Below are 21,733 nucleotides of genomic sequence, written 5' to 3'. Positions count from 1 at the left end.
GATTGCCGGCCTGTGCGAGGTAGCAGTACTGATGAGATAAATAATCTTTAAAAACATCGTAATATTTTTGTAACTGTTCAACAAATGAAGCTGCCGGGCCATTTATTAGTAGCTGACATTTTTGCCGAGGCCCCAGTACTAGGAGGAGTGCGGTAGTGATGTATACTGTATGAAAGATGTGGCCTGCAGAGTGCCGGCTCTGCCTCTGCTGCTGTTGCTGCTGTGCCGCGACTGAGGTACTCCTGCTGAACGGAGGTTGCTGGGGATTTTCGGACTAGGATAACCATTTCCCAGACCCGTATTCTGAGGGATCTCGCACCTGCTTCTTAAAGAACGCCTTGACGCTGCAGGGCAGGCGAGGGGGAGGAAGGACGATTTTCTGCAATGACGGGATGGGCGAGGATGCGTTGAGGGAGCAGCCCTGTCAGAAGGTAGGTGAAGGTATTTAATTTCATTACTGCCTCGAAGGAACAGGGGTTGGGGAGGTTGCAGTCGCGGTATATGCAGCGTGCAGTCCCTGGTGGGTTTAATTTTTGATTCTGTTTAGCATCACGCGCTCATGCTTGTTTCAGTTCCTCGTGTAGCCCGTTAGCAATCCCATTTGGGCGGATGCACCCTGACACCAGTCAATGAGGGAAATCTATCAGCAAGGGGTAAACGCGAAGCAGTCCCGTAAATGGAACCGGTCTTTTTTAATTACCGCGATGTCATTTTTTTTTGCAAAGTGTTGAACGTAGATGTATGTATTCAACGACCTTGTTTTGCCATTGTATTATCGTATTTTTGTGTCTATGAAGTGTCTAGACCGGATATGTACTCCTTTCATATTGCAGCATATTCGTGGCACACATTTAGTGAGAAACTGTCAAATGGATGTTTATACCATAGTCGTAAATGCTAAATCTAACAGAATGATCCCAACATGAAAGTAATCGTGTGATTTGTGTCTTTGCAAGAAGGGACCTCCCCTATCCCGCGTCTTACATTACTTTCATTCTGCACTGGCAGACCCAGGCATGATTTTATAGATTCTGTTCCACGCGCTGGTTTTTACACAGCCAATTTTTTTCCTACGTCAATTCTCCATATGAAAAGGCAATATTGCGTTCCTTTTAGTTTCCCGTGAATTTTAATGTATATCAACAGCCTACTCGTCCTGCAGCTGCAGCCAGCAAAACAAACATCAGCATTGGGTGCAGACCTTGCACAAGCAGTGATGCATTGCTCTCTTTTAAGATATTTCTGAACCCTCCAGGACAATTAGATTTTCAATTAATCAGCCTAAAGACCAATTAGGCATAACCTTGTTGAAGCATAATTGAGCAGGGGTATGGCAGTCTCGTGCCACAGCCATGGCACGCTTGTCTAACGCATGGGCTGCATCATGGGTTATTTTCAGAATGGAAGCGCATGAGAAAACTGCAAAGTGGCCGAGCATGCCTTCAGCAGCAGCAGCCTGACTTATGTTTTTTTTTAAGTATCATAGCTAAGAAAGAAGACCTTTCCAGTATTTTTATGATTGTTTTGTGTTTTATTTTTATGAGCTTCTCGCCTGTTATTACACTTAAGGCATTTGCCAGTTATCTAAGTGCCACTAAGCCACATGTTTTGCTTGTTTGCGTTACCCGGATGAGTTTTTTCAGTTCCCTATATTAGGAGTTTTATAGTGTGGAACCCACCCCACCTGGCTTTAACTAGTCCCATTCTGCTGAAAATATCATGAGGGTTGGAAGATGAAACAAACGTCCCCTTAGAAATAATGTCTCTTTTCGACGGTAAAATCATTTTTTATTGATAGATGATTTTTTTCACTGCAGCATTACAGTCCAGCCACATTAAAAGGTCCTTGGAGCAAGCGCTCCCTTTACACTGCGTCTTCTCGCCAGCAAGCCTCTGCTTTCAGAGATGTGTGTGGTTGCAAGAAATGTATTTAAACCCCCTATATATATGTTCAAATACGTGTTTGTTGAATGCGCATAGCCGTAGACATACATACACGCGTGCCAGTGAATACAATCAAAACAGACAAAACTATGAATTTGTTTTTGGCAGCAGGACGTTTCCTGGACGACAACTCGCAAATTATTTTACAGTGTAGATGTATTTTTGCTTTGGAATAATCCTGTCTTTGATGGAGCAGTTTGCAATCATGTCGTGTTGTAAATATATTGGCAAACAAGCTGTATTTCAGCGAGATTGTAGAGCTGGTATACGGCACATTGGAAAAATCCAATACCTGCGTGAGACGACTTCAAAAACGAAAGCTGTAAATTACACTGGGGTGAGCGAAGTGACCCAGTCACAACCCAGACAGGTTTACTTACTTCATGTGCCTGGCAGTGTAGGCATGCGTCACTGCGCTGGAGGCAGGCAGTCCTCGCTGTGCTTAGGTGCAACACACAGATTGGAGTCAAGCTGCCCTGCTGATTGGACTGAGTGCTGGAGTCAAGTTGCCATGATGAATGGACAGTGTGCAGCTGATGTGCCTGTCTAGAACTGGGGATCAGACAGAAGGGTGGCATGGGGTGGGTCAAGTGCAAAGGAGGGAATCTCGTGAAATCAATATGTGTGCTTTTTAAAACTTTTGTAGCTAAAATAATTGAGTACTTAAGTATTGGTTTGCCACAGTATGTCACCCAAATGAATATAGATGCAACTATGAAGATTGTGAAATTGCAAACCAGATTGTGAATGCATAATGTGGGAGCTTAATGGTGGGCCGGACACACTTCTGTTTATGCTTTAGGGATCAAACGTCAGTCTCAGCCTTAATGAGATTGGCACATGGAGTTGCTTTGGGTGATTTAAGGGATGATACCTGTTTGACTGACATACTGCATACATAATCCAGTGTGGCATTGCAGTTCGTGTTCTTTTTTTAGATAACTGGGTTATCTTGAAGGCTGACATTGTCGAGGGCCAAATTATTAAACAGGTGATTGAAAGACAGTGTGAAGGAGCAAGATTAGCAGAGATGTGCATCAATATGGTGCAACCAAATATTACAGAACTTTTAACTTTTAGTGCATACCTCTTCAGAAAATAAGAGCACTGAAGGCTTAAACGAGTCAATGTCTAGATGTACGTTTTGAAATGCTGGGTTTAAACATGAAAATCATAATGCATGTTTCCTCTGTGTTGGCTTGGGCAATGCACTCCAGAAAGTGCAACTTCAGCAAGAGCCTCTGGTATCCATTGGAAATATATCAAGATGTGGTGCTTTAAGTAAAATCACTTGGCGATGGAACAACATAATGCAATGCATTAGTTCCAATAGTATGCCTTCACTGATTTTTTATTTTTAGTAATTTTGTTTCAGGAAAGGATGTGTGTGTATGTGTGTGTGTGTGGGTGTATGTGTGTGTGTGTGTATATATACATATAGCAGTTAACTCTCCCCCATTTTCACATCCAACGTGAAAGAAAGAGCACGGACCAGATGGGCTAAATCAGCTGCAAATTTGAATGGTGATCCTTCTGCGATGCAGCGGCAGACATGACGCATGATATGCAATAGTTCCAATAGTATGTCTTCACTGATTTTTTTATTTTTAGTAATTTTGTTTCATGAAAGGATGTGTGTGTATGTGTTTGTGTGTGTGGGTGTATATGTGTGGGTGTATATATACATATATATATATGTATGTATATATTACCTACTGGCGACCTATTTTCTATAGGAAATCCGTGACATTCTATTTGGAATAACTTTGGCGCCGGTTGACGAATCATCGTGAAATTTTTAAAACAGGTGGGGCGCTCCGGTCCGCTCCTATCCTGAAAGTCTCAGGGTGATTCGTGAAGCAGGGGCCAAGAAAAAAGGGGGGTCCCAAAACATGTTTTCCCCTTGCAATTTTCCATAAGAGCCATTCATCGTGGCTACAGCCCCAACTGCTGCATGGAATTACACCAAATTTGGCAAAGAAGTAGTCCTTGGTTCAGACTTGTGCCTTTTGCTTAAATGGTGTAAATCCGTTCAGTAGTTCCTGAGAAAATAACATTTAAAAGTACATATACATCTATGGCTGTGGTGGATCCGCGCATCCTGAACACACCCTAAGCGCACGGTGCAGATCGCGTGCTGAATGCTAATTGGCTGTCAAGTGGTTGTCAACATTTGAAACCAGGAAGTGTTGGCAGCCATTTTATGTCTCAGTAGAAGCGAGGATCTAGAAATTAGTGGAACAACGTATAAAGGGGGCAGGTTAGAAATATTTTGACCCTCTAGACCTGCTCAAGGGGTCCCACAAGGACGCCTAGGGCACCCCAATAATGTTTTTTTTTTAAACTGAGAAATGTGCCCTGGGTGCATGGATCCGCCGTAAGAAAATAAAAACGAAGCACAGGCTCCTGTGCTTGTTTAAAAATTAGCTACATGAGAGGGCCAAATCTCAGGGTAGAAAATATTACATTTGATGGGGGTTCAGAGGGGCCCTGTAGCCCGGGGACCGCCATTCCTCGGTGCTACAAAATAAATGGGCAAGGGAGCTCAAAGGTCTGTCTACGCACTAGGGTTTACAACCCTCCAGGTCTATTTATATTGTGGGAGGGGGGCCGCGTGGTCCCCGTTCTGGAGCAGTCGAAAGCCTTGGGAAACACAACCCCCCAGGAGCGGCTCCTGCTGTGTCTTGGGGTGCCTACCTCCGGGACACTGCTGTTTGCTATGGCAGAGTGGGAGTTGAGGTTCCCGCTTTGTCATAGCAAACTTGAGAGCCTATTAACAAGTGCAATTTTGCCGCAATTTAAAAAAAAAGCCAAAAATGCTGTGAAAATTATATCGCCCTATTTACTAGGCGACGCTAAGATGCATTAACGCATTTTAGCAGGCGGTTTGCTAACGGCTCGCCTTGTATCTAAAATGAGTTGTACTGTAGGCATTCCCAGTGGCAAGGTAGGTGTTACTATGACAATATAACATGGAAGAGGGAAGAATGACAACAGCGTTGTATTGACAAGGCGGGCCTGGATTTGAGGACCGATAGCAAAACGCTTGGTAATTGCGGTTTATGTCGGATCCTAACATGTGTTCTGAAGTAGACTTAAGCATGTTTAATATGCGAGGTGGATTCATATGTTAAGTCCACAGTCTTATATCAACAAGCTTTTCACTTGCGAACATGAATTATCACTGTATTTCTTGCGATATTGGGGGCATATTTACAAGGACAGCGTTAAAATTATCGTCGCTTTAGCATTAGGAAAATGCTGTTTATGCAGCCATAATGGGCTTAATAATAGGCTTTTGAGAATTTGTGAGGATTCCAAGAGAAGCCCAGGTTTACACCAGAACATTTTAATGCTGTCCTTGTAAATATACCCATTACAGACTCTTAATTTTACCGTAAAAAAAAAATCACCTACTACTAATTTTTATTCTTCCTCAGGATAAAATCCCATGGGCGTATATTCAACGTTGGGGACTGTGAGTGGAGGCCCAATGTCCCTACGGTGCCAGTCAGCTCCCTGCGTCCCTCTGAAGCCACCATTACTTTTCCACATGGGGACCTACTAATATGCAGCTCCCCGTGGGGAAAAGCATTCTGCTTTGCATTTCAAAAGAGAGAGAAGGTTTTCGTGTTCTCTCTTTCAAAATGCAAACCAAGTTTGCTATGGCAGGGCGGGAGCCTTGGCTCTCACTCTGCCATAGCAAACAGCAGTGTTGAAAAAAATCTTTCTGTAAGACAACAAAGGATTTTGAAGTCCATTATCACCGTTTTAGCTGTAGTTTGCTGCGGCTAAAGCGGGGATAATTTTAACGCCGTCCTTGTAAATATGCCCCTAAGTTTTGGAATGTCGACAATGCCGTCTCCCATTTAAATGCAAAAACAACAGTTGATGGACAGAATGCAGAACAATGTCATACATTCACCCCAGTACAGAGATCTGGGCCTAAATCCAACGTTTTATTGCACTCCACACCACCCCAGTTCAGACATGGCCATATGCAAATCAGTCTTGACCCTGTGCCTCATGGGAACAGTCCAGCCCGAACTGCCAAGCCATGTCTTTCCTGGACCGGAATCAAGCATCCTAGGACCGGTTTCTGGCTATCAGTCGTCTTCAGCCAGGATAGCCTAACTCCAGTGGTGTGGAGAGCATTGGACTCACGTCTGAGCATACCCATCCCACTCGGGATGACAAATGCAAAAACAACAGTTGATGGACAGAATGCAGAACAATGTCATACTTTTAAATAGGCACGAAGTATTTTGTGAAGTGCACACTGTGAATCATGAAGCAACAGTGCCTGACTGTGATCGATAAAGAATTACCCATTGTTGAGTACAGAGAAGGCAAATTGTACATGGGTTTTGTAACGTCAGTGGCTATTCCTCGAGCCGTCTCTTGAGGTTAATTCAAAGAGTTGTGTACTTCTTTTGCTTGTAATGTACATAGTGTTCTGTCATCTCAGTTTGCTTTCCCCTCTGTCATGTAGAGGATCATGGGTAAATATACCGGCTTTTGTACAGCCAGTACTTTTCAACCCTACCCCCAAACTGCTTACTGCCTGTTACCATAGTAACAGTTCATGGAACACTTAACTGAGCACACAGGTCACAAGTTCACCACACAATTTTGCTAATGCAAGTGTGCTGGACTTTTTACAATTTTCCATAGGAACCGTTAATCGCAGCTACAGACTCTGGTAAAGAGCTGGAAAAGTGTTAGTCTCAGTATTATACTTCTAGTTATAAACATCATTTCTACTTTTGATTTTTAAATCTTCTCTAAGCATATGATTATCACACTAAATAATAGTGAAATGTTGTCAGAAAAAGAAGACATATACACTCAGTTTTTTTTTTAAATTAAGACAACACAAACCTAACGGTGGTCCCTTCTTCTTAACAGCACCTAACAGACATTAACCCCACATATATTTCTTCCCCTAAGCATCGAATAAGGGGTTGTGTGCACACTGAATTGCACCAACAGTGCCTATTCCCTAGGGAATTCAATTGATCTTTTACAGCAGCAAAGGTGCACCACAAATTGTAATAAACAGTATATATTCTGCAATGAGTCGCGTACGATGGTATTCCTTGGATTTCAAATCTTTATTTCAAGCGTGTAAATGAATCACCATACAGCCGACACGTTTCGTCCAATGCAGGGGACTTCTTCAGGGGTTACGTTATATATAATGACTTCAATTGTTGGTGACTGCTTAGCAGAACTCAAAAAGCATGAGACTTCAAGTATCGTGTTGTTTCTACGCTGGTCTCTCTCTTATCAAAGCTACACCAAATCCGTAGTTCTTCAATCTTGTAAGTGGTTAAAAACGATGTATAAGACCAACAACGAGGTGGATTTCAATATGTATAAACATCCATCTAAAGTTCAAGAAGCCCAATGGCTCAAATTCTGTCCAGAATCAGGATATATACAGATGGAAAGGATGAATGCCAGGTCTGTCTTAATAGGACAGTCCTGTGAAGTATCAAAAATGGGGACCCCCAATGCCGACCACAATGCGTCCTCCGGTAGCCCAGTTTGTTTTTTTAAATTAACTTTTATTATAACAAAAATAAATAAATAGAAACGTAACTTTAACATAACAGTATAATGAACAAAATGTGAGATGAACTCCAATGGTAGGAGCGTAGGTAACCTGCAAAACAAAAATGAAAATAAGTCTTTAAAATTAGATCGATATGATTGAATGAGGTGAGAGATTACATCTTTACGAAAGGCGAGATCGTTTTTTCTCACATGCACCCTAACCCTCCCACAGAATCACAATCAACAGGAATCTGTAGGGCAGCGCTGCTTGTAGGCTTAGGCCTATCTTATGGTATAGATGGTAATTAAAATGAGACAGAGATGTGACTGAATGAGGTCAAAGATCACAAATTAACATAACACTTGGCAATATTGGTTATTCGCACGTGTGCAGTGTGCCTGATACATCCTACACCTCTAATAGGCCCACGCTGAAGATGTGTCTGTAGGGAAGTGCCTGCTGGGTCAGAACTTCAGTATGGTCCAGCAGGTCTTTAAAATGTTTCAGAGAGGAGACGGAATTAGGTGAGAGATCACATCATTGAGCAGGACAATATCGTTTATTTGCAGCACGTTTAATTGGAGGCATTGTCTATCTAGGCCGCTCTGCTTACCTCTTGCAAACACTGTTTACAGCAGATCTCACAACTTGAATTCTGCTTTGGTTCTATACTGCAGACTGTATTAAATTCAGCCTTGATTTATTTATCTGCAGAGTGGACAGCAGCGTCCATAACTTGAAAAGAGAAACAATGTGAGAGAGAGGGAGAGAGAGAAAGAGAGAAAAAACGACATTAAAAGTGTGAGAGAGAAAAAGTAATAGATGGAGCAGGAGAGGTAGAGTTGATACTGGAGAAAATTTTCTTAGCTCACCTTTTTGCCTCTGGTGTGTGTCCAAGCATGTGCCGGTTCATTGTGCACCCTCAAGTTTAGTGATCTGAAAGATAGTATAGAGTTAGTAATAGCAGAGTACATACAACTGCACACGTATATTTCTTCGTTATGCCTTTGGACACTCAGGATACTGTATTACATCAACTTCCACTGCAAGGAGGTGTCTGTGCGCTCTTTTTCTCCCAGAGTACTTTACCCATGCACTCCCACTGCATAGCGGTGAGTGCTCATTACTGCGTACCCAGACTGTTGCACCCCATTGACTCCCAGTGTCCAGAAGTGAGTGCCCTTTCTTGCGCACCCAGACTGTTGCAACCTAGCCACTCCTACTGCCCGGAGGTAATTGTACATTCGTACGCAGTCAAGTTGCTGCACACTATCCACTCTCTCTGCCCACAGGGGACTTCTCGTTGCTTCGGAAACAAGTTTCTTTGCTCACCTTGTGCCATTGTCGTGATTCAAAGAGTGTCCACCACGTGTCGAAGCAGCCTTCTTATGCGTTGTTACTATGGCCACGCATCATCGCAGAATCCTCAAACGTTGAGCTTTGGAGGTGTTGTGGGGGAGAATGCCAATTTGTGAAACACAACCTGTTAGATAAAAAGGAAGATAAGATTGTGCATCATTTGTTTATCAAAGGAGAGAGGAAGTGAGAGAGAGAGACTGAAAAGAAGATTCGCAGCTCACCTTTCTGTCACCGGTGTGTCTTCCACCACGTGCCGGGACATAGTGAACCCTGAAGCTCTACATCTAAAAGATAGTAAAAGAAAGATGTTATGATTGGTAATTCTCACTATCCTAATGTGGAGTAGAATAACATCGTTCTTTCACACACCTTCCCTCCCGCATTAAAAATACAACTATTTCTACAGTCCCAACTTGTTTAATGAGCTTCGATTTATGAAGAATTAGTAAAGTAGTAATGTTTTCAATCTGGTTTCAGAAAACAAGTGGTGCGCAGTGATACACGTGGTTTCATTCATCATGTGCGACAGACTTTTGACCGACTATAAAAACTTTCCTGCTATATGAAAAAAAATACAAATGCAATAAGATACGGTATATAGGACTACGTACGCCTAAATCTCTGGGTCGCCTTTTTGTACCCAGTCTGCTGCACCGCATCTACTCCCTCCGCTGCGCACCCAGGCCTCACTGCTCACCTTTTCACGGACAGGGTACATTCTACATCATGCAGTCCTGCTCTGTCACCAAGAAGTCTCACATTTGGTGCTGAGTCTTGATAACACTATGGAAAAGGACATACTCGTTCACCCATCATCATCGCAGGTTCCTCACCCGCTCAGTCCTTGCAATACCTCTAACTCAGTGACCATAGAGGCCACACACATGGTGGTGGGCCCCCTGTTCGGTAGTTCAGGCCTACATGAGGCATCCGAACCACCAGGACGGGTCATCACAGCGCTTGCGATGGGAGCAACTCTAAAATGGTGCAGAGCATGTGCGCCACGTCTTTTTTATTGGTAAGGTCACGTGTCTTGTGACGCATGTGCTGGATGGGTGTGGTGTGGGTGTATACCAGCCGTGAGGGAGTGTGTGTGTGTCATTCTGACAACTAGACCTGGAATGAAGAAATCTCTACAATGGAAATCTGGGCTATGTAGCGTTGTTGTGTTTTCCTGGAAGCGTAAGCGGAGTGGGCTGGACTGACATATGTCAGTGCTGCGCGAGGCTGTGAACAATGACTCCGAAGCTATGGGCATGCTTCTGTCGTGAGCTATATGAGAAATCAACTGATTCAGGTGTCTGCGTTGTAGTGCTGCCGTCACCAGGGTCTTTAACGCAAATGTGTTATTATGTCTGTAAAGTCTCACAACATGGCCAATATGGAAGGTATGGGGTATCACTGACCCTATATTCATCCATAGTTGCACACATAAAATATGGTGGACATGACCCATATCAATTTTTGTTGTACATTCAGTGGAGTGCTGTAGCCATAGTAATACAGGGCTATGAAAGCTTTAGGTTGCAGTTTTTGGCACATGAAGGGCCGCTAATATATATACACGTATGTGTTCATTCTGGTATACTGTCGAACCTGGTGCTGGAAATCAGTGTTCGAGGCTCGGAGTCATGTCCACATCCTGGTATTGTAGAGAAATGATGTAATCTACGCGTGCCTGAAAATGTACTGTAAATACAGTGCTCAAGTAAATTGCTGATATAGTTTTGGGTCAACTGCGCGCTATATAAATATGCTAAAAATAAAAAAAAAATCGAGCAATAGCACACGCTTATAAATTTACTATACACTTTGTTTGCAATATTGTAATGATCCAGTTTGTACGTTCATATTTGTAGAATGAGCGAGAGAAAGTTATATGCTCAAAGTTTTTCTTACTGGCAGACGTAAGATGGTTGCATACGCTGTTTACAGCACAATATAATGTGGTAGGGCGCAGGAGCAGAATTTTGCAAACATAATACATACACAGACACAGATAGATAGTTGAAGTGGGTACGGGCATGTGTGCTCGACTCCATTTTATTACGTTGCTGTTGGTAACAAGGAGAATAGTAATCAGGATATCATACATAGATATTCAATCTTAAATGGTTCATGACTTCTGCTGTACAAAGGTAGGAGCACTATATGTGAAATAATACACAGAAGATTCTATCGTAAAGGGTTCATGAGTTGTGGTGCACTAAGGTAGGGTCAGTTTGTGTGGTACCTGCGATGATGCGTGGTTCAGGCAGACCGCACTGGTAAGAATGTCTTTTGACTACTGAATTTTGTCTTAATAAGGCCACATGGCGATTATTTTTGGTGCACTGAGTTAGTGGTACGTCTGGTGCTCAGCGTGTGCACACTCTGCGATGATGCGTGGTTCGATCGGTCTGCACTGGAAGCATTGTCTGTTGCCTACTAGACTGCATCATCTGTAATCACAATTGAAATAAAAGATGAAACATGTATGGAATGCATTATCAAAATATGTATGTTTCAAGGACATTATAGTTCAAATTGTGACCTGTGCTGTCCGCAGTGTAGACTGCCATTGAGTGTGCCTTTGCTCTTGCAGAGTGAATTTTATTATTCAACAAAATCTATAACTGATAAATAAGAAGTTCTTGAAGGAAGCATACTAAAGGGATATTGCATAGGTTTGATAGATGTTATACTTAGTTTGGTATTGTACTTTGCAAATAATGAATCAACAGTCTATTTAATTGTGAGCTCTGATGACCGCAGTGTAGGCAGGAGGCAGCAATTAGCAAGAGCCCACAGCCACGTGGGGTTCAGTAGAGCTGCACAGTCTTGGTAATTTAGCGTGTGTGCAGCCAGCGATGATAAGTGGTGCACTGAGTTAGAGGCACCTGAAACAACAAGGTTCTGTGGAGCCTGCTATGATGCGTGGTCCGGGCAGGCCGTACTGATAGTAATGTTTTTTATCTTGTGAATTCTGCCTTACTAAGGCCACGTGGCGATGATTTTTGGTGCACTGAGTTAGTAGAACTCTGTTGCGCTTAACGTGTACGTACCCTGCGATGATGCGTGGTCGGGGGGCACAGTAGTTGGAGTAATGTCTTTTGTCGATTCAATTCTGCATGAATTCCATTTAAAAGTGATAGTGTGCATCATTGCTGACATAAAACTGTTCACTCTCCTTTGCAAAAGATTCATGGTGCACTGAGTTAGTAGTATCTTTGGCTCTGAGCTTGTATGTACCCTGCAATAAGGCATGGTCCAGGGGTGCCACATTCGGACCAATGTCTTTTGTCTGTTGAATTCTGCCTGAATATGGCCACGTGGTGATGAATTATGGTGCACTGAGTTAGTAGTACCTTTGGCACTGAGCGTGTATGTAACCTGCAATGATGCGTGGTCCGGGCAGGCCGCACTGGGACCAATGTTTTTTGCCTAGTGAATTCTGCCTTAATAAGGCCACGGGGAGATGGCTTGTGGTGCAGTGAGTTAGTGGTACCTAAAGAACTCAGCGTGTGCATACCCTGCAATGATTCGTGGTTTGGGTGAGTCGCTCTGGTGCAATGTCTCTTTCTTACTGCAATGTGTCATGTGCAATCCCCATTCCACGTGAATAGTGAGCCGTCATAATGTAGATCAATGGCAGTACTCAGTACAGACATTGAGGAATGTTTTTTGTCACATCCTTTAACAATATCTGAGGACATAGAGTACAATTGTCTCTGCCTTAAATAAATCAAGTCTAAATTCAATGCTGTCTGTAGTGTAGATCCAAAGCTGAATTCAAGTTGTGAACCCTGCTGTCCTCACTATTGATCGAAGGCAGTAGTCAGCACAGACATCAAGAAATTATTTTTGTCGTATCCTTTAACAAAATCTGAGGACATAGAGTACAATTGTCTCTGACTTAAATAAATCAAAGCTGAATTTCATGCTGTCCGTAGTGCTGAATTCAAGTTGTGAACCCTGCTGTCCTCACTGTAGATCGAAGGCACTAGTCAGCACAGATATCGACAAATGATTTTTTTCACCTTTTTTTTTAACAAAATCTGAACACATACAGTATAGTTGTCTCTGCATTAAATAAATCAAGGCTGAATTCCCTACTGTCCGTAGTGTAGATGCAAAACTGAATTCAGGTTGTGAACCCTGCTGTCCGCAGTGTAGATCGTAGACAGTAGTCGACACAGACATCGATGAATGCTTTTTGTCACTTATTTTAACAAAATCTGAAGACATATAGTACAATTGTCTGTGCCTTAAAGAAAGCAAGGCTGAATTTCATGCTGTCCGTAGTGTAGATCCAAAGCTGAATTCAAGTTGTGAACTCTGCTGTCCGCAGTGTAGATCGAAGGCAGTAGTCACATTCTTTAAAAAAATCTGAACACATACAGGACAATTGTCGCTGCCTTAAAGAAAGCAAGGCTGATTTTCATGCTGTTCATAGTGTAGATCCAAAGCTGAATTCAAGTTGTGAACCCTTCTGTCTGCAGTGTAGATCGAAGGCAGTCATCAGGATAGTCATTGAGGAATTCTTTTTGTCACATCCTTTAACAAAATCTGAAGACATGTGAACCCTGCTGTCCGCAGTGTAGATCGAAGCCAGTAGTCGATACAGATATAAGTCTTCGGTGCTGTGGCGCTGAGTTCGCAATGGGCCTGTATCGAGGAGGCATGTGGTCATGGCTGCAGCCAGGTGGCAGGGTGAGGACCTTCGCTGTGGCGGAGTCTTTTGTCTTAGCACAAGTGAACCACACCAAAGGCGTAGCCTAATTATTTATACTCTTATGCTGGAATTGATTTCGTTGGTCCAGCCCACTCTGCTTCTGTTTCAAGGGGGAGGACACAACTGCTATATGACCGAGATATTCCCCAGTGCCTGAGATAATATGGTTGCATCCACTGTGCAGTACACTACACGTATCAATAGTATATCTACACACGGAACTGTTTTTTGTTTGTATATTGAGTTGTGTATAGCATATCACCGGTAGTGTTAGCATTGTGAACATTATGGTTGATGTGCGAGTTCCTTCCCTTATATATAGTTGATTGCCACATCTCTGAACATTGAGCGACTGTGCTGTTGAGGGGATATATTATTTTGGGATGGTCCGTTGTCCTGTTTTGCGCTGCCTTTGAGGTAGTAGAGGGGGAGAGTCAGGAGGGGTGGTTGTAGTGGTGGCAGCACTAGGTGTTGTGATTTTGTTGAGTGTGGGAAACGCATAATTAGTATCTCTATTACATATTCATCTTTAGATATGGGTGTGAGTTGGATGTAATTCACACAGTACATAGTCAACGTCCTTACACTAGTTAAATGTTGATATTAATTTGTTAGGGGTAAATGGAACTATCGCCTGTTTTTAGGTAGCATTGTAGATTTGGTTTGTTGTTGAAAGTATGGGTACGTGTTTTTTTTTCTTCTGGAACACCTAGTTTGTATATCATTAACGTTAGTTGTGGTTCTGGTTTGTAGTGATTTTCTTGGAGGAAGGAATCAATTGAAGAGTGGTAATATTTGCAGTTTTTACTACGCTCAGAACAGGATGATAATTAAAAAATATTAAAAAAACAGATATGCTTAATGAACATTATAATTAGGAATTATCATTTAAAAAACTTTTAAAATTCACTGAGAAAAACATAGGTTTCAGGCAGGTTATAGTTAGGAATTATCATTTAAAAAACCTTAGAAATTCACTGACAAACCATAGGTTTCAGGGGTGTTATAGTTAGCTGGACATTTCACTCATACAGACCCATTGAAATTCCTCCGTTATAGTTAGTTGTACTAAATGTAACTCTCGTGCCTGAAATCCACTGATGGTAATGTCTCATATTACATCATTCATGACATGGTCAGTGACATCACTGATGACATCTCAAATGACATCACTGATGACCTCACTGATTACATCATCCATGTGACAATCAGATACATCTCATCATACACTAATATAACCTTTCATCACTCACTGTAAAATACAGACTACCATATATGAATCCATTGACACAGCAATTCAAGTATCTAAAACCCACTCAGTGATTCATAGATCTACACACACATCTAATCAATTACCTATAGATTCACTCATATATGTTGCCAATGATCAATAGAACACTATCAAATATACTTATACACCTATGTTGACATTACACACCAGCACACATTCTATTCAGTTATGCAGTCATCCTACTCACTTTTGCAAACAATGTATCATATTTACATTTACTCAGCTACACACTTATACAAACAGCACTTCATTTATTCATTAAGCATGGGCGGATTTTGCGGATCCACGATCCGCGGATTTTGCGGATTTGCGGATCGTGGATCCGCAAAATCCGCGGATTTTGCGGATCCGCGGATTTGGGGCGGGGCTTCCATGCCAGTGCACATGCCTCTTGTGTGTTTAAAAGGTCTGAGAAAGATCAGTTCAGCAGATGAAGAGAAAGAAGCCCCTGGTCACAAGAACAGCACGGGTATTGTGCTCGTGAAAGTCAAGGATGCAAAGGCCTCTATCCAGCATCACAGCTGATGTTCCACGGTAGATTTGGGATGAAGGCACACCTGCCCAGCCTCGACGACGCTCACGATTGTTTTTGGGCTAATGAATGAGTCACTGAATTTGAGCTTCAACTAGTTCGAGCGACCATGTGTGTGTTACTATGCAATCGCCCCGAAGGGCGCAGGGGTCCCTGAGTGAGCTGTCCATCATAGTGGGTAAATGGCGGGAAGACGGTGCAAACCGCGAGTGTGTGGGCGGGGCCAAACAGGCATGGCTTCAATGCGAGTTCACATGCCTCTTGTGTGTATAAAAGGTCAGAGAAAGATCAGTTCAGCAGATGAAGAGAAAGAAGCCCCTGGTCACAAGAACAGCACAGGTATAGCGCTAGTGAAAGTCAAGGATGCAAAGGTCTCTATCCAGCATCACAGCTGATGTTCCACGGTAGATTTGGGAAAAGAAAGCACACCAGCCTGGCCTGTTGTAACTATTTTACAATGGCGCCGGCAAGCTGCCAGCGCCATCCTAAAATAGTTACTAAATTAGCTTCAACAGGAAGCTCTAATAGATAAAATCGAGCACCTGCTTTATTTTATCTATTAGAGCTTCCTGTTGAAGCTAACTTAGTAACTATTTTAGGATGGCGCTGGCAGCTTGCCGGCGCCATCGTAAAATAATTACAACAGGCCAGGCTTCAACTTTTTCCCCCGGATCCGCCGCTTGCGGATTTGCAAATTCTCGGTAAATTCGCGGGAGTTCGCGGATCGCGAATTTACCGAAAATTCGCAAAATCCGCGAGCGGAACGGATTTTTTGCTCATACTTATTATTCATATACATAGTAACTCATACTTTGTGTGTTATGAAATCACTATTACAAGTATACAGTTATCTATACAGTCACTCATACAATCAATAAGTCTTATGTATACTTATTTATCCACTGATTCTTAAATGCAGATTGCTATATATAATACATATTTAAATAGCAAACCAAACCACATTCACTGGATGATGTCATCAGTGATGTCATCAGTGATGTCATTTGAGATGTCATCAGTGATGTCACTGACCTTGTCATGAATGATGTAATATGTGACATCATCACCTGTTGATTACGGGCGCGAGATTTACAGTTAGTACAACTAACTATAACGGAGGAATTTCAATGATTATGTATGAGTAAAATGTCCTGCTAACTATAACACCACTGAAAACGATGTTTTTTTCAGTGAATTTCTAAGGTTTTTTAAATGATAATTCCTAACTATAACCTATATATATATATATATATATATGTAAATATATATATATATATCCTTTCAACGATCTCTTAATAATATAAAAGATACTCGGACACCTTCCTTCTGCAAACAGCGATTTATTGCGGCAACAAAAAACGCGTTTCGGCCGTTAAGCCTTAATCGCCGAAACGCGTTGTCTGTTGCCGCAATAAATCGCTGTTTGCAGAAGGAAGGTTTCCGAGTATCTTTTATATTATTCAGAGATTGTTGAAAGGATGTTTTCGGGACTTCCGGTGTCCCGGCTCGGACCGCCCGACGACAGCCTCGTAATCTTACCGGAGTTCGTGGGGTGACCTCAGGCAGCAACATGAGCAAATCTTCAATAGGAGCGTGGTAACATGGCAGCACTATATTGACGATTTATTTATAGTGTGGGATGGGGACATTGAAAGTGCTACAGATTTTATTGAAACTTTGAATTGTAACAGAGTAAACCTTCATTTTACAGCTGAAATAAGTAAAGAAATGGTTACATTCTTAGATGTGAAAGTCCAGGTTAATGGCAATGAATTGACCACTACCCTATACCGAAAGCCCTCAGCGGGCAATACCTTCTTGCACGCTTCCAGTGCGCATCCGTCATATTTAATTAAGAGCATCCCATATGGGGAGATGCTCCGTATACAATGGATTTGCAGCAGGGAAGATGATTGCAACAAAATACAAAAAGAGTGTAAAAGAAGATTTCTGGATAGGGGGTACGGTTCAGACATTATTGAGTCAGTGATAGTTAAATCAAGGTCGCTGTCAAAGCAGGATATGTTGGAGTACAGATAGAAACAGAACGGAGTGAGCCCACAGGAGGAACCCATCAGACTAATGCTAGGTTTTTCGCGACAAGAGAAATAGATAAGGGAAATAGTCAGAAAAAATTGGCCAATTGTCAAGAGAGACCCAGTGATAGGGGGGTTGTTACCTAACATGCCTTCCATTACATTCAGGAAAAATAACAGCATGGGGTCATCCTTGGTGAGGAGTAACCTCGAAATTAAGAATAAGGGCTCTTGGCTAATGGCATGAAAAGGGTTCTACAAATGCTCTGTATGCAAGGCATGCCAATATGGTATCAATGCCATCACGTACACCACAGAATTAGGCCCTGCGGTCAGCAAAATCAATCAACATCTCAAGTGCAAATCGTATTTTGCTGTTTATGTATTGACCTGCAGCTGCAATTTGAGGTATGTGGGGAGCACCAATTTACCCGCTCAAAAGAGAATACTCCAACATTACCGTGCCATATGTAACAAAGAAGAGAATTATCCGGTTGCACAGCACTTTCAACTCAGCCATAATATCGATCCTAAATTTCTTAAATATTATGTAATTGAGGCCATTAAACCACAAAAAAGAGGAGGTGATAGGGAATCCAAATTGAGGTGATTGGAAACAATTTATAACCTTTAATTGGATTCTAAGCACCCGAATGGTTTGAATATTATTGAGGACTTGTATACCTTTCTTTAGTATCCAATATTTAATATCTAAAATATTTATTATTTTTGTAGGTTTACCTGTGATTGCTGTATTTATTGAATACATCTACTGAAAATGAAATATAGGCCATTGATGAAATTAAAAACTCCTTTGGATAGAAACATGAAATATTATTAGATCCACCAGGAGATAAACTGTGCTTTTAGGGTGTAGAGTAGTTTTAGGATGGTGTTATATTTATATATTTATATATTTATGATATTTAAGGATTGATTTTAAAATCATTGAATAGAAAGTATTTATTTTTATACTTCTGAAATGTATAAAGTGATTTTTTGCGAGGATCAAACACTATCTGAAATATGACTTGTATGTATTACTGTCCTGAAGCCTTTTTGCACCTTAATTGTATGGTATTTTGCACAAATTTAGATCACCTTGCTGACTAACTGCATCTTCTCTGTTTTTCTAAGTCTAAGCAATTTTCTTTTTATTTACTTGATACACATTACACTGAACTTTGGTTATGCACTTAGATAAGATACACTGTTTTTTACATGGTAGAAAATTGGAACATATTATGCATTTAAGGGTTATTTGTGTTGAATCTCATACAGTGATGTTCCTTTCCTGTATTTTACAGTTATAACAGGGATTCTGTGGTCATTGTTCATACCTTTATGTTTGACATTTTCTCTTTGACCGGAATTATATGTTCACGCGTAGTATTTCTGCCATGTCCATGTAATTGCTGCACTGCACTGGCACTTTAAATAGCGATGAGTAATGCCTGTAAGTTGTCATGTGATCAAGGGAGGGATCTCCCGAAACGCGTAATGGCTGCACTGGCTAAATAAAATCTGCACTATAATATCTGGGTCCTCGCTCGTCTGTTCGTGAGTGAATGGGAAGTGAAGGCGAGTTTTGGAGCGAATATATTTATACATAAGCTTTACAAACCTATTGCACCCTGTATATTGGCGGAGGATGGACGGTTTGCGCTGTTTGGTGAAGGGCTGCAAAGAAAAATGGGGGATCTAAAAACAGATTTGGAACCCAGTTTATTGGATGAAGCACAAAAGCGGGCAGTTGGCTTTCAATTAATTTTCACAGGACTCTACAAAATTTGAATATTGGTTAAGTTATAAGGCAAAACAACCTAGTGATATCTGTTGTTGCGGTAGTGCAGTAGTACTACCCCGGTACATAGTGATGACATCACAAAATATGATTGGCTACTAGTAGATCGTCCACAGTGGAAACCCAGATATTTTGGATTAGCAAGAGAGATTTGGCGATGTGCTGTATGTTAATATGAAAGCGATACAAAAGGGGATGATGGACGGAGCGTTTGAGCCAATCAAACACTCACTCTCAGTCAACTGATCTGGGTTTAATCCATCACCATTCTTTAGCTCACTCAGCCACCCCAGTTCAGACATGGCCATATGCAAATCAGTCTGACCCTATGCCTCATGGGAACAGTCCAGCCCGAACTGCCAAGCCATGTCTTCCCTGGATCGGAAACAAGCATCCTGGGACCGGTTTCGGATTCATAATCCTCATCAGCCAGGCTATCTTGAATCCAGTGGCCAAGTGAGCAAGGGACTCACTTCTGAGCATACCCTGCCAAATTAGGGCGAACAAAGCGATACAAAAGGGGATGATGGCCGGAGCGTTTGAGCCAATCAAACACTCACCCTCAGTCAACTGATCTAGGTTTAATCCATCACCATTCTTTAGCTCACTCAGCCACCCCAGTTCATACATGGCCATATGCAAATCAGTCTGACCCTGTGCCTCATGGGAACAGTCCACCCCGACCTGCCAAGCCATGTCTTCCCTGGACCGGAAACAAGCATCCTGGGACCGATTTCGGATTCATAATCCTCATCAGCCAAGCTATCTTGAATCCAGTGGCCAAGTGAGCAAGGGACTCACGTCTGAGCATACCCTGCCAACTTAGGGCAAACAAAGCGATACAAAATGGGGATGATGGACAGAGCGTTTGAGCCAATCAAACACTCTCCCCCAGTCAACTGATCTGGGTTTAATCCATCACTATTCTTTAGCTCACTCAGCCACCCCAGTTCAGACATGGCCATATGCAAATCAGTCTGACCCTGTGCCTCATGGGTACAGTCCAGCCCGAACTGCCAAGCCATGTCTGCCCTGGACTGGAAACAAGCATTCTGGGACCGGGTTCGGATTCATAATCCTCATCAGCCAGGCTATCTTGAATCCAGTGGCCAAGTGAGCAAGGGACTCATGTCTGAGCATACCCTGCCAACTTAGGGCGAACAAAGAAAAAACAAAGGGGATGATGGACGGAGCGTTTGAGCCAATCAAACACTCACCCCCAGTCAACTCATCTGGGCTTAATCCATCACCATTCTTTAGCTCACTCAGCCACCCCTGTTCAGACATGGCCATATGCAAATCAGTCTGACCCTGTGCCTCATAGGTACAGTCCAGCCCGAACTGCCAAGCCATGTCTGCCCTGGACCGGAAACAAGCATTCTGGGACCGGTTTCGGATTCATAATCCTCATCAGCCAGGCTATCTTGAATCCAGTGGCCAAGTGAGTATGGGACTCACGTATGAGCATACCTTGCCAACTTAGGGCGAACAAAGCCTTATTACACGTTCCCCCTCTACCCAACATGGATTATTCTGAGGCCAAAAAGTTGAACTCCCTACTATCCCCTATAAGAAATTATAATTTATTTAATTGATTACCCTCCCAATCTTTCCGAAAACATCAGGGGAAATCTCAAACATAAAATCCTTAACCTCAAGAAAGAAACTTTTGTAATTGACCCCTAGATCTGCGACACTAATGGTACCTTACTGAATGACCTCATTTTCTCAACCAATCGACGTGCCTTTTGGAGGAAAGTCCTCTCTTCCTCTCTCAATACCACTATCACCGAAAAAATCCCACATGGCCACAAACATACGATTGTGCTCCACACAATATTCAGCAGTAATGTCACCATTTTCATCTATAACAAAGGCACCATTCTCATCCAAACTTCAGATCACAACCTAGAACGTTTCAGTGATCTCTTCTGCTACCTCAAGAACAAACTTGACACGCCCACTCCCACATCCACCACCTTGCTACTCCCCTCTGATTCTTCCCCATTAGATAACCTCCTTCCCCCACCATCCACCACCCTCCCCTTTCTCCACACTCCCCCCAGTTGTCACATACCTATCCACGGACACTATCACTGTCCCACAAACCTAACCCCCACTGTCAACACCAACACTCCTCCACCTCTTCACTAATTTGACAACATTACCTCCCACACTCTTAGAGCCCACTACTCCCACACCCTCATCAACAGAACCAACTCATCCTTTATCCCTCCTTAACCTACCATTATCAAGCCTCCGATAATGATCCTTTCTAATCCTAGCTCCCCTAACCACTCTGCTATTCTTCTTCACTCCTATACCACCCCCAACCAAGAATTTTCTTTAAACCTCCTCACTGACTCTAAGCTCGACCCTCTGCAGTCCAAGCTACAATGGATTCAACCTGACATTCTTACACTAGTTCATATCACCTCAAACCTTGGGCACAAATGGGCCTCCTATCTAACACACCTCCATAACAACAATTCC

At 42.4% G+C, this 21,733-nt stretch overlaps 1 long non-coding RNA gene across 1 annotated transcript in view; it reads left to right on the top strand.

Annotated features, from left to right (window-relative positions):
• The first annotated feature begins 225 nt into the window (after window positions 1–225).
• LOC147747295 (uncharacterized) overlaps window positions 226–21,733 on the top strand; it is a 1,579,242-nt gene continuing 1,557,734 nt past the window's right edge. The window contains exon 1 of the long non-coding RNA XR_015307534.1: window positions 226–431. This is a non-coding gene — a long non-coding RNA (uncharacterized LOC147747295). The remainder of the gene's footprint in view (window positions 432–21,733) is intronic.

This window comes from Lissotriton vulgaris, chromosome 1_1 (assembly GCF_964263255.1).
Source record: "Lissotriton vulgaris chromosome 1_1, aLisVul1.2, whole genome shotgun sequence".
NCBI lineage: Eukaryota > Metazoa > Chordata > Amphibia > Caudata > Salamandridae > Lissotriton > Lissotriton vulgaris.
This window is presented reverse-complemented; position numbering and strand designations above follow the sequence as displayed.